A 12,079-nucleotide genomic window follows, 5' to 3' on the forward strand; every position below is an offset into this window, starting at 1 on the left:
TTTTATTATAGTTGTAATTGTTTAAGATTTGTAATAAGCGAGATTGGGTTCGAGGTGACAATCGGTCGCTGAACGTAGCCACGGTCACGGGATGGATGTTTTATCTAACGGAGGTCTGGAGTGGTTGTATGTGTTTTCCGAGAAGTGTGGTTGTGGCGGCATGCGGCCTCGAGAGCGGGCCGAGCCACGTGTGATGTTGCCTCGGAGGTGCCGATGCAATGGGACATACATTGTATTTAGTAACCAAAACTCCAGGCAGAAACTGCCTAGCAACGGCGTTTGGAACTCTCTCGATGCTTCCAACGAGTGTGCCTAGCAACGGCGTTTGGAACCTTCTCGATGCTTCCAAACGGGGATAGAAAACAAAATGCAATCGTACAGGGAGAAAAATCTCCACGAGGCTGGCATTCTTGCGATTGCCTTGGAGAGTGATACATCGAGCGTTTTCGAGGATCGCATTTGCGTCTAAGTTAGTTTCGCTTAGTAAGGAGTTATCCCGGTGACCGTGGATTCGTTTGAACTCAAACATTGCTAATAGTATTATTTAATTTAATTATTCGTAGATCGTATTATTTATTAGGCTTAGTGTTTGTTAGACTTATTATTAGTTGTACTTATTATTTGTTAAGCTTAGTGATAGACCTGTATATACGTGTAAATAAAATCTCGGCTTTGTGAAACGATGGCTAGTCCACATGAAGAGTCGTCGCGCGCCCACAATTCGAATCCTGATCCGACATCAGAAGTGGGATCAGTACCGTTTAAAGTGCTACAAGAGCAAATGGACCTTGTGCGCGAGTTAATTCAAACGCTAGCGCACAAAGCGGGGGAGCAACGACCGAGTACGGAATCTAAGGATGCAACGTTACCACGTTTTGACCCCGAAGGCGCGGGCGCCGATCCATCCGCGTGGTGCTCTCATGCTGATCTGATTTTGAAAGACCACCCGATGCAAGAGAGTGCGTTACTTTCCGCTCTAAATCGCGCCCTAAGGGGTTCTGCTGCGCATTGGCTTTCACAAATGGTACGCGGTGGAAAGCTTACCTGGCCAACGTTCAAGGAACAATTTCTTTCGCGTTTTGGTGGCAGAGAGACAGCCGCTTCGGCGTTAATAAGGATATCCAGAGAACGACCGTCGGAGACTGAATCTCCGGGAGCGTACGGTAGTCGCCTCCGCTCCATGCTGCAGATGAAGTTGCAAGATCTAACGATGCCCGAAGTGATCAATGCCTTCGCCCTTTATATGCTGAGTTCACAAGATCGACGCTTTCGGCGACTAACGCTCGCGAATAATATCAGGACGGAGGACCAATTTCATGATGAAATGAGGATTCTCCCTTACAACGATCAGCCGACATTTTCGCCAAGAAATTCACTAACGGAACCTGAAGCTAAACGCAGCAGGCTATCAGTTCCTCGGATTAAGTGCTACCGCTGTGGTGCTCACGGGCATAGGAGAACGGAGTGTCGCCTGCAAACACAAACGGGGAAGGAGCAGGATATACGAAACCCGAAGGAAAAACGACCAGCCGCATCGTCGAAGGTGACCTGCTTCAAATGCCACGAGGAGGGACATATCGCGCCTAATTGCCCATCATCGCGGAAAAGAAACTACGATTCCATTGACGAACGCCGGATCGACTCCTGTGTAGTAGAAGCTCCGGCTGGTAGATTAAGCCATCTGGGTGAGTCGTATCCATTTTACTTTGATTCTGGGGCCGAGTGTTCGTTAATCAAAGAGTCCCTAGCCTCGAAATTTTCGGGTAAAAGAATAACCGATGTGGTAGTGATGCGGGGGATCGGGAATACTTGTGTTAAGAGTACACTTCAGATTTTGTCCACTGTTCGTATTAACGATCTTACATTGGAGATAGTTTTCCATGTCCTTGCTGACGATTACCTAAAATACGACATCATGATTGGTCGCGAGATTTTGAGCCAGGGATTCGACGTAAATATCGCGCAAGATAGCCTTGTTATTTGTAAAACAAAGGTCGTTAACGCTTGTGGTAAAGTCGCGGAAGATGCGGTCAACATTAACGAGGTTGACACTGATGTGATCGGTAACTATAAAGATCGATTAATCTCTGTTCTCGAACAATTTAAAGAATCATTCATTACGGGTTTCCCGCGTACTCGCGTCAGTACTGGCCAGTTGGAAATACGGCTAATCGATCCCAACGTCACCGTGCAGAGAAGCCCTTACAGGCTTAGCGTGGAAGAGCGAAGAATAGTACGCGAGAGGATAGACGAGTTAATTAAAGCACAAATTGTAAAACCTAGTAATTCGCCGTTCGCGAGCCCCATAATACTCGTGAAGAAGAAGGACGGCTCAGACAGATTGTGCGTAGATTTTCGAGCGCTGAATAAAAATACGGTCGCGGATCGGTATCCCTTACCCCTTATTGCTGACCAAATCGCGAGATTGCAGAGTGCGAGGTACTTCATTAGCCTGGACATGGCTAGCGGATTTCACCAGATCCCCATTCACACTAACTCGACGGAATATACTGCGTTCGTTACCCCCGACGGTCAATACGAATACGTGACGATGCCGTTTGGGTTGAAAAATGCACCAGCCGTTTTCCAGAGAGCCATTTTCAAGGCCTTAGGCGACCTCGCTTATTCGTATGTCGTTGTTTATTTGGACGACGTTCTAATAATCGCCGACTCAATAGATCAAGCTCTAGAAAGGTTGCACACTGTACTAAACACTCTCGTAAACGCCGGATTTTCTTTCAATTTCGCTAAATGTTCTTTTCTGAAGACGTCGGTACTTTATTTGGGATATGTAATTCGTAACGGAGAAGTTCGTCCAAACCCGGGAAAAATACAAGCTTTGAATTCTTTACCTGCACCGTCGACCGTCACACAGCTTAGGCAGTTTATAGGTTTGGCCTCTTACTTCCGAAAATTCATTCCTAAATTTTCGCAAGTGATGAAACCCTTGTACGCACTCACTTCTAGTAACAAGCACATAACTTGGACGGACAGGCACGAAAAGATAAGACAACAGATAATTTCCGTTCTGACCGACGCGCCGGTGTTAACGATATTTGATCCCAATCGTCCCATAGAGCTACATACCGACGCTAGTTCGGAGGGGTATGGAGCTATTTTAATGCATAGAGTCGAAAAGGAAAACAGAGTCATCGAATATTATAGTAAAAGGACCAGTCCCGCGGAATCTAGGTATCATTCGTACGAACTGGAGACACTAGCAGTAGTAAGCGCCGTTAAGCATTTCCGACACTACTTACATGGACGGAAATTCTTAGTAGTTACGGACTGTAATTCTTTGAAAGCCTCCAGCAACAAAGTAAACTTAAACGACCGGGTTTATAGGTGGTGGGCTTATCTGCAAACATTCGATTTTGACATCATGTATCGAGAGGGTAAACGAATGGCCCACGTAGATTTCTTTTCGCGAAACCCCGTAGACTTGAATCGCCGTATGATAGACAAGGTCGCAGAGAAAGAGATTAATCTGGCCGAGATCTCCGAAGACTGGCTATTAGCGGAACAACGTCGCGATCCGCAAATCTCCGAAATCGTTAATAAATTACAGAACGAAGAGCTCGCGGAAGATATCGCGAATACCTACGAACTGCGATCCGGTACACTTTACCGTAAAGTACAACGAAAGGGCAGAACCCTTTGCTTACCCATTGTTCCGAGAGGTTTTAGATGGTCCGTCATCAACCATGTGCATCAGTCAATTATGCACTTAGGGTGGGATAAAACGCTCGAGAAGCTCTATGAGTATTATTGGTTCGAGGGAATGGCGAAGTATGTTCGCAAATTTGTCGAGAACTGCCATGCTTGTAGAGTTTCGAAGGCTAGTTCAGTTAAAATACAGGCTGAACTGCATCCTATACCTAAGACCGGCATACCGTGGCATACGGTGCATATGGACATAACGGGCAAGCTGAGTGGCAAGAATGACTCGAAAGAGTATGTCGTCGTCTTGATCGATGCCTTTACGAAATTCGTGCACTTATATCACACACGCAAATTGGATTCGCTCAGCGTTATCCAGGCACTTAAGTCCGCCGTGTTTTTGTTCGGTAGTCCCTGTCGGATAATAGCAGATCAGGGTAGATGTTTCACGGGCCGGGAATTTCAAGAATTCTGTGCAAGCAAACAAATCAAAGTTCATTTGATCGCGACCGGTGCAAGTAGGGCCAATGGGCAAGTAGAACGTGTTATGAGCACGTTAAAAAATATGTTCACAACGGTAGAAACGACCGGGCGTTCATGGCAAGACGCGATCGGGGAGATGCAATTGGCTTTGAATTGCACCATCAACCGCGTAACCAAATCGAGTCCTTTAGAGTTATTGATTGGTAGAGCAGCAAGACCGTATGACTTATTACTACCTGATAATATTGAGGAAAAAGAAATAGATATCTCCAGTGTAAGACAACAGGCAATAAAAGAGATGGAAACTAGTGCTAGGTATGACAAAGAGAGATTCGATAAAACCAAAGCTAAAGTAGTTAGGTTTAATCCTGGTGATTTGGTACTACGCCAAAATGAAGAAAGGAACCAGACAAAATTGGATCCAAAATTCAGGGGTCCGTTTGTGATATCGGAGGTCCTGGAAGGAGACCGATATACCTTGAAAACACTGGATGGGAAAAGGTCATACAAGTACAGTCATGACAGGTTAAGGAAAATGCCGGATAGTCGCATTCCTGCGGAGTTGGATGTCTGTTGTGATGACGAGAACAGTGACCATGGCGATGTGAGTACCCCGATCCCAGAGGATCGTAGAATTATATGAGCCCAGGTGCGGCCATGGGACGGAGTTCAGTGCGGTCAGGCACTGGGAGTGACGATGTCACGAAGCTGGGAGCCGGTTTAGTACCGACAGCGACGATGTCACGAAGCTGGGAGCCGGTTTAGTACCGACAGCGACGATGTCACGAAGCTGGGAGCCGGTTTAGTACCGACAGCGACGATGTCACGAAGCTGGGAGCCGGTTTAGTACCGACAGCGACGATGTCACGAAGCTGGGAGCCGGTTTAGTACCGATAGCGACAATGTCACGAGGTTGGAGCTGGTCTAGTACCGACAGCGACAATGTCACGGATTTGGAGCTGGTCTAGTACCAACAGCGACGATGTCACGAAGCTGGAGCTGGTCTAGTACCGACAGTGACAATGTCACGAGGCTGGAGGCGGTCTAGTGTTGACAGCGATCGTGTTACGAAGCTGGTTATGTAACGAACTTTGAGAGTATGTGCGATTCGAAGGATGAGACCCATTTGGGTGTGAAATCGAGAATGGTCCGTCATGTCATTACGACCCGACTGAAAGCACGCAGAATGCAACTGGCACTTTGAATGCTAATCACAATGACACTAATCTTGTTTCCTTTTGTTTTGTTGACGAAGGTACACCCGAGGACGTGTGATAGTCAGGATGGCCGTGTCGGAGATGAAAGGAAAGCCGAAGCCCTTCCTTGGAAATTTTGGGAACATCCTCTAGTACCTTAGCCTAGATTTTATTATAGTTGTAATTGTTTAAGATTTGTAATAAGCGAGATTGGGTTCGAGGTGACAATCGGTCGCTGAACGTAGCCACGGTCACGGGATGGATGTTTTATCTAACGGAGGTCTGGAGTGGTTGTATGTGTTTTCCGAGAAGTGTGGTTGTGGCGGCATGCGGCCTCGAGAGCGGGCCGAGCCACGTGTGATGTTGCCTCGGAGGTGCCGATGCAATGGGACATACATTGTATTTAGTAACCAAAACTCCAGGCAGAAACTGCCTAGCAACGGCGTTTGGAACTCTCTCGATGCTTCCAACGAGTGTGCCTAGCAACGGCGTTTGGAACCTTCTCGATGCTTCCAAACGGGGATAGAAAACAAAATGCAATCGTACAGGGAGAAAAATCTCCACGAGGCTGGCATTCTTGCGATTGCCTTGGAGAGTGATACATCGAGCGTTTTCGAGGATCGCATTTGCGTCTAAGTTAGTTTCGCTTAGTAAGGAGTTATCCCGGTGACCGTGGATTCGTTTGAACTCAAACATTGCTAATAGTATTATTTAATTTAATTATTCGTAGATCGTATTATTTATTAGGCTTAGTGTTTGTTAGACTTATTATTAGTTGTACTTATTATTTGTTAAGCTTAGTGATAGACCTGTATATACGTGTAAATAAAATCTCGGCTTTGTGAAACGATGGCTAGTCCACATGAAGAGTCGTCGCGCGCCCACAATTCGAATACTGATCCGACATATATATATATATATATATAAAATAAACTTGTCGTATTTATCATTGCACGCAATACTCTTATATATATATATATGTGCGTGCAATGATAAATACGACGGCTTATTTTTATGAGTCACTTGCATTATCAATGGAAGTGAATGTTATAAATATCGCCTACTTTACAACATGCGTGTATATATATATTGGTGAACATAAGTGAAAATTATATGCATAGTTATAAATGTTGTTTGTTTACAGGTGGATAGCATCAGTATTTGGTTTCGTGAGTGGCTTACAAATACTTTACAGTTCCACTGTGCGGATTGCTATTCATGTTCTTCCATCCGTCGTTCAGAGAATGGTTGATGAGTTCGCCATCAGTTCTGTACACACATATAAAAATAGTTAATGTATATATATATTATTTATTATTATTTTTTTTTTTTTATTAGTACCTAACATTGCTATTATGATGCTGTATTATATTGCTTTGGCTATTATTTGTATGTGCGCGCGACGAATTTTTCAACATGGCCGCTCGCGTGTCTCTTTGGTATGGCGTTGGTTTAATGTCAACAGTAACATGTTGTTGAAATAGCTAATTAATTGTTAATCACTATAATTTTATTTAGTAGTGTTTTGTAATATTGTTTTGTGTTTCATGATATTGTGTGTGTCAATACCGTGTGCTACTTTAATGTGATAGCATGGATTGTATTGTTACCGAATTTCAATAGTCATTGTTTTGATTCTACGTGACTTGCATTTATGTAAGTCTCGTTTAATTTAGTTAATGTTTTGTGTATTGTGTTACCAGTTATTTCGTGTAGCATAACTTTATTCCTTTGCACCGAGTTCAGTCATGTCTTGTCGTTAATATTTAGTTAGTCTATCTTGATTAATTTCTAACCCATTTCTGTGTTTATTGACCCTTCTTATTTTCCCTATTAATTTATTATTGCATGTACTTGCGATTTGTTATTATTTTATGTATGATATGGATTAGTTCCCTTATTAGTGATTAAAATTTATTTGTTAGATTGACATTGTAATTTCTAACCTATTTCTGTGTTTATTGACCTTTCCTTATTTTCCCTATTAATTTATTATTGCATGTACTTGCTATTTGTTATTATTTTATGTATGATATGAATTAGTTCCCTTATTAGTGGTTAAAATTTATTTATTAGATTAACATTGTCTGTAATTCTTCAGATTCTACTCATTCGATGCTGCGTCACTTACCTGGATCATTCCCACAACGTCATCCAATTCTTCGATATGCCTTGAATACTTACTACGGTTGCCTTCAATCGTCTTATATCTGTGGCTATAAAGGTACTGTTTAATTCATTTAATTTAATATGTGTATAATGCATTGTGTGTGCGACCGCTATTGTGCATTACAAAATCCACTTCTACATGTTAGATATGATAATATAACAATACTACGTAGATTAATACATAATAAAATATCCTTTTACTCCGGTTATATTTATTACTAACTCTCAATTAATCTATCTTAATTATTTTCTAACCACTTTCTATATTTATCAGCTATTTTATTTCTTCTTGTTAATCTGCGAAATCCATGCATGTGCACTTCCTTGTATGGTGATTGATTGTGCACGAGGTAAGTTGCACTTTCACTGTTTTCGTTATTCGTTGAACTAACACGTTTTACATTCAAACAGTAATTGGAGCACTCGTAATAAACTTCTTTTCTTTTTCCAAGTTTCCGCTATCTGTGTCATTCGACAAACAGTGCCACGCCTCCACAGCACCGTTATAACATTTAGCGATGCTGCTCTTTGCATTAAGGCAATTGAAGTTAATTCGTTCGTTTATTTTCAGCTGGTACATGGTGTTCCGCAAGCAGGGAGCCACAACCTATTTTGCATGTAGACCTTCTTGTATAATGATTACTTGTTTACAAGGTAACTTTCACTTTCCCTCTTTTAATTATTTATTGAATCGACACGTTGTATATTCAAACAATAATTGGAGTACACATAATAATTTTTCCTTTTTTCTTTTTAGGTTTTCGCTATCTGTATTGTTCAACGAACAGTGTCACACCTCCTTTTGATTTATCCATAATATAGTTATAACATTTAGTAACCTTGTATTTTGCACTGAGACAATTGAAACTAATTTATTCACTTATTTTAGGTAGCTGTCATACATTGTGTTCCATGAACAACGATCCATAACCTATACTTGCATGTACACTTTCTTGTGTGTTGATCACTTGTTCACAAGGTAACTTTCACTTTCACTAGTTAATTGTTCATTGAGTTAACACGTTTTATATTTAAGCAATAATTGAAACACGTATAATAATTTTCCTTTTTCCTTTTAGGTGTTCGATATCTGTATTATTCGACGAACAGCACTATAACATACACTACCGCACTACGTTGCCCACTGAAATCGCTTTATTCATTGCTTATTTCGATTATGCGCTAGTTTTAACTTGTTTAAATGCACCGTTCGCGGAATCCCTTTTACTTCGATCTTGACGTTTTGGTTCTGCAAGATTTCTAGCACTTTGTATGGTCCAGTATATTGATCGGAGAATTTTCCTTTACTGGGTTCTTTTAGTAAATATATCGAATCTCCTATTTTAAAATCTTGGGGGTTGATTCGTCGGTCGTAATATTCTTTTGATCTTAGTTTGGATTTTATCAAATTTTCTCTTGCCATTCGTTGTACGGTGTTAATTTTATCGAACAGATCTTCGAGATATTCTGCGTAAGTTGGTTCCATGTTCTCTTCGATTATTACTTCACCAGTAGGTTCTCTGGCTAGATGTCCAAAAACTAATTCGTGCGGGGAGAATTTCGTTCCTCCGTGTACAGAGGTATTATAGGAAAACATAGCTAATTCTACCCATTCGTCCCAATTTTTGGAATTTTCAATGTATAATATGAGATATTCTATCAGCACGTGGTGAGATCTTTCGATTGAACCGTTACTTTGTGGATGATATGCCGTCGTGGTATATTGTTTGATGCGGAATCTCTTTGCTACTTTCTTCATTAGTGAGGATGTAAAGTTCGTTCCTTGATCAGTGAGAATAGCTCTCGGTGACCCGAAACGATAAATAAATCGCTTTACAAAAACGTCCGCTATCTCGGCTGAAGAGATTCCTCCTAGTGGAATCCCAATTGAGTATTTTGTTAATAAGTCTTGGATAGTTAATATATATTCGTTTCCCTTTTGGGTTTTTGGTAATGGACCTACAATATCTATACTAACCTTATCGAACGCTTTACCTGGTGTGTCTGTAAGTACCATTGGTTGCTTTGCTTTTATTCTTGTGAGTTTCTTCAATTGACATTCCTTACATGTTCTTACGTAATCTTGAATTTCCTTTTTCATATTTTCCCAATAGTAATGTTGTCGTATTCTTTGATAAGTTTTTGTTATTCCTTTGTGTCCTGCTACGCTTGATTCATGTTTTTCTCGTATTATGTTGTTCCGCGCTTCCACAGATGGGGTAATTACTTCCCCAGTGCAAATGGTGATGGTTAAGGTTTTTTCCGTAAATATTTCCTTTAATTTTCTGATTGTATATCGCCAGGGTATTTCCTCCAAGTTTCCTTTGCTAATGCTGAACGAAGTTAACTGTTTTTCATTTACTACGTCTAATAGAGATCTTAGCGAGTTTAATAAATTTTCTGGTGTTATTGGAATATTTCTATTTTCCTTTATCGGTAGGAATACAATGTATTTTCCAGAATCGTAATTCAATCTTGCTTTTTCTAACATTAAATCTTCATAACGAGGCAATTTTCCCGTTTCCTTCATTTCTAAGGCTCCTTTATTTATCGGATTGCCATGTATATCTATAAATACTACTTTATGGTCATTTACTCTCGCAATTGAGTCTCGGGTTTCTGAAATTCTTAGTTCCGCAATTATCGTAGGTCTCGTGTCCTTTTCTCGTTGTTGAATTAGTTCTGGAATTACAGTGGAGGTCTCTTTTTCGCTTGTTGTATCCGTGTCTTCTTTTTCTCGATTGGTTATTTCTCTATCTGTACTTACATCGATTTCTGCTAATGCTTGGTCTAAATATTTTATGGGGGTTTCTTCTATTGTAAAATTTTTTCGGGTAAAACCCTTTCCTTGATTTTTAGAATCACTAGATTGAAGCAAGACGTGTGGTTTAGCTTCGAATATGGGAGAGTCTTCGGTTGACGTATCTATTTCGAATCTTTTTGAGACAGGATAGCGAATCGGTGAGACTTCCTCTCTCTTTCTGATTGGTAAACAAACTTCCGGAGGGTTCCTAGATAATGCGTCTGCGTTTGCGTTCGCCCTGCCTTCTTTGTATACAATATCAAATTCGAAGTCCGATAACTTTAATTTTCATTTCCAAATTCTTGAAGTAGGATCTTTGATAGAATGCATCCACACTAAAGGTTTATGATCGGTTACGATGGTAAACTTTCTTCCGTAAAGATACGGTCGGAAGTGCATTGCGCTGTAAACAATTGCCAGACACTCCTTTTCTATGGTAGAGTAGTTTTGTTCGGCGGGATTTAATAGCCTTGAGGCATACGCAATCGGCAAATCCTTTCCGATTGGCCCTTGACTCAGTACACCGCTTATTGCATATCCTGATGCGTCTGTAGTAAGGTTAAAGGGTTTGGAACAGTCTGGATATTGCAGGATGGGTTTCGTCACTAACGCTGTCTTTAAATTATTGAATGCGTTTTCTTGATTTTCTGTCCATTTAAAGGGAGTGTCTTTCTTTAATAGTTGTGTCAATGGTTTCGCGACCTTGGAGAAATCGGGTATAAATCTTCTGTAATATCCTGCTAGTGCCAGAAATTTTTTGATATTTTTCACCCTCTTTGGTCGTGGAAATTTTGATACGGCTTCGACTTTCTTTGGGTAAAAATTCGCACTTATCAGGTTGTAATCGTAATTTGGCTTTCCTCAGTCTTTCCATTAATTTATTAAATTTAATTTCGTGTTCTTGGAGAGACGTGGAATAAATCACTATGTCATCCAGATAGACGAATAGTTCTATTCCTTGCAGACCAGATAATATTGAATTCATCAAACGTTGAAATGTTGCTGGGGCATTTTTTAATCCAAAGGGCATTCTTTTGAATTGAAAATGTCCGTATGGTGTCGAAAATGCAGTTTTGTGGGCATCTTCCTGTGACATACGGATCTGGTGAAAGCCCGATGCCAAGTCAAACGTGGAAAAATATTTTGCACTTCCTAATTGATCCAATATTTCTGTAATGTTGGGTAGTGGGAAGGCATCGCCAATCGTTTTATCGTTCAATTTTCTATAATCGATGACTAATCTCCAGTGCTTATTTCCTTGCGAATTGGGTTTTTTGGGCACAATCCATAACGGGGAGTTATATGGAGATATTGATGGTTCGACTACGTCCGTGTCTAGTAGTTCTTGGACCTGTCGATTTATTTCTTCTCGATGTATTGGTGGATATCGATACTGTTTAGTATTGATGGGTATATTATCTGTTGTAATTATCCTATGTTCCAGAACTTCGGTTGCTTCCAATGTATCTCCTGGAATATGAAACCTATCTTGATTATTACGAATCAATTTTTTAGCATTTTCCTTTTCTTCTTCGTTCAAATGTTCGAGTCGTAGTAACTCATTTATTTTATCGTATCTACTTTCCTCCGATCTTAGAACTGTATTGCACGCTGTCCTAGGAAGCGGGGGCGGGGGGGGGGGATTTTCAAATTCTTTAATTACCATCGTTGGTGTTGTAAATACGTAATCTCTCGAAGTAGTATTTATTACTCTTATGTAACCTTGTCCTTTATGATTCCTCACAACTGCATTACCAAAATAGATTCC

At 40.8% G+C, this 12,079-nt stretch overlaps 1 long non-coding RNA gene across 1 annotated transcript; it reads left to right on the forward strand.

The window, feature by feature from the left end:
• The first annotated feature begins 6,618 nt into the window (after positions 1 to 6,618).
• Positions 6,619 to 8,220, forward strand: LOC117213004. The gene is made up of 3 exons (XR_004488573.1): positions 6,619 to 6,635; positions 7,441 to 7,563; positions 8,080 to 8,220. It is a non-coding gene; the product is annotated as an uncharacterized LOC117213004 (long non-coding RNA).
• Positions 8,221 to 12,079: the final 3,859 nt, after the last annotated feature.

Source organism: Bombus bifarius, unplaced genomic scaffold, assembly GCF_011952205.1.
Source record: "Bombus bifarius isolate JDL3187 unplaced genomic scaffold, Bbif_JDL3187 scf7180000008439_frag, whole genome shotgun sequence".
NCBI classification, from domain to species: domain Eukaryota; kingdom Metazoa; phylum Arthropoda; class Insecta; order Hymenoptera; family Apidae; genus Bombus; species Bombus bifarius.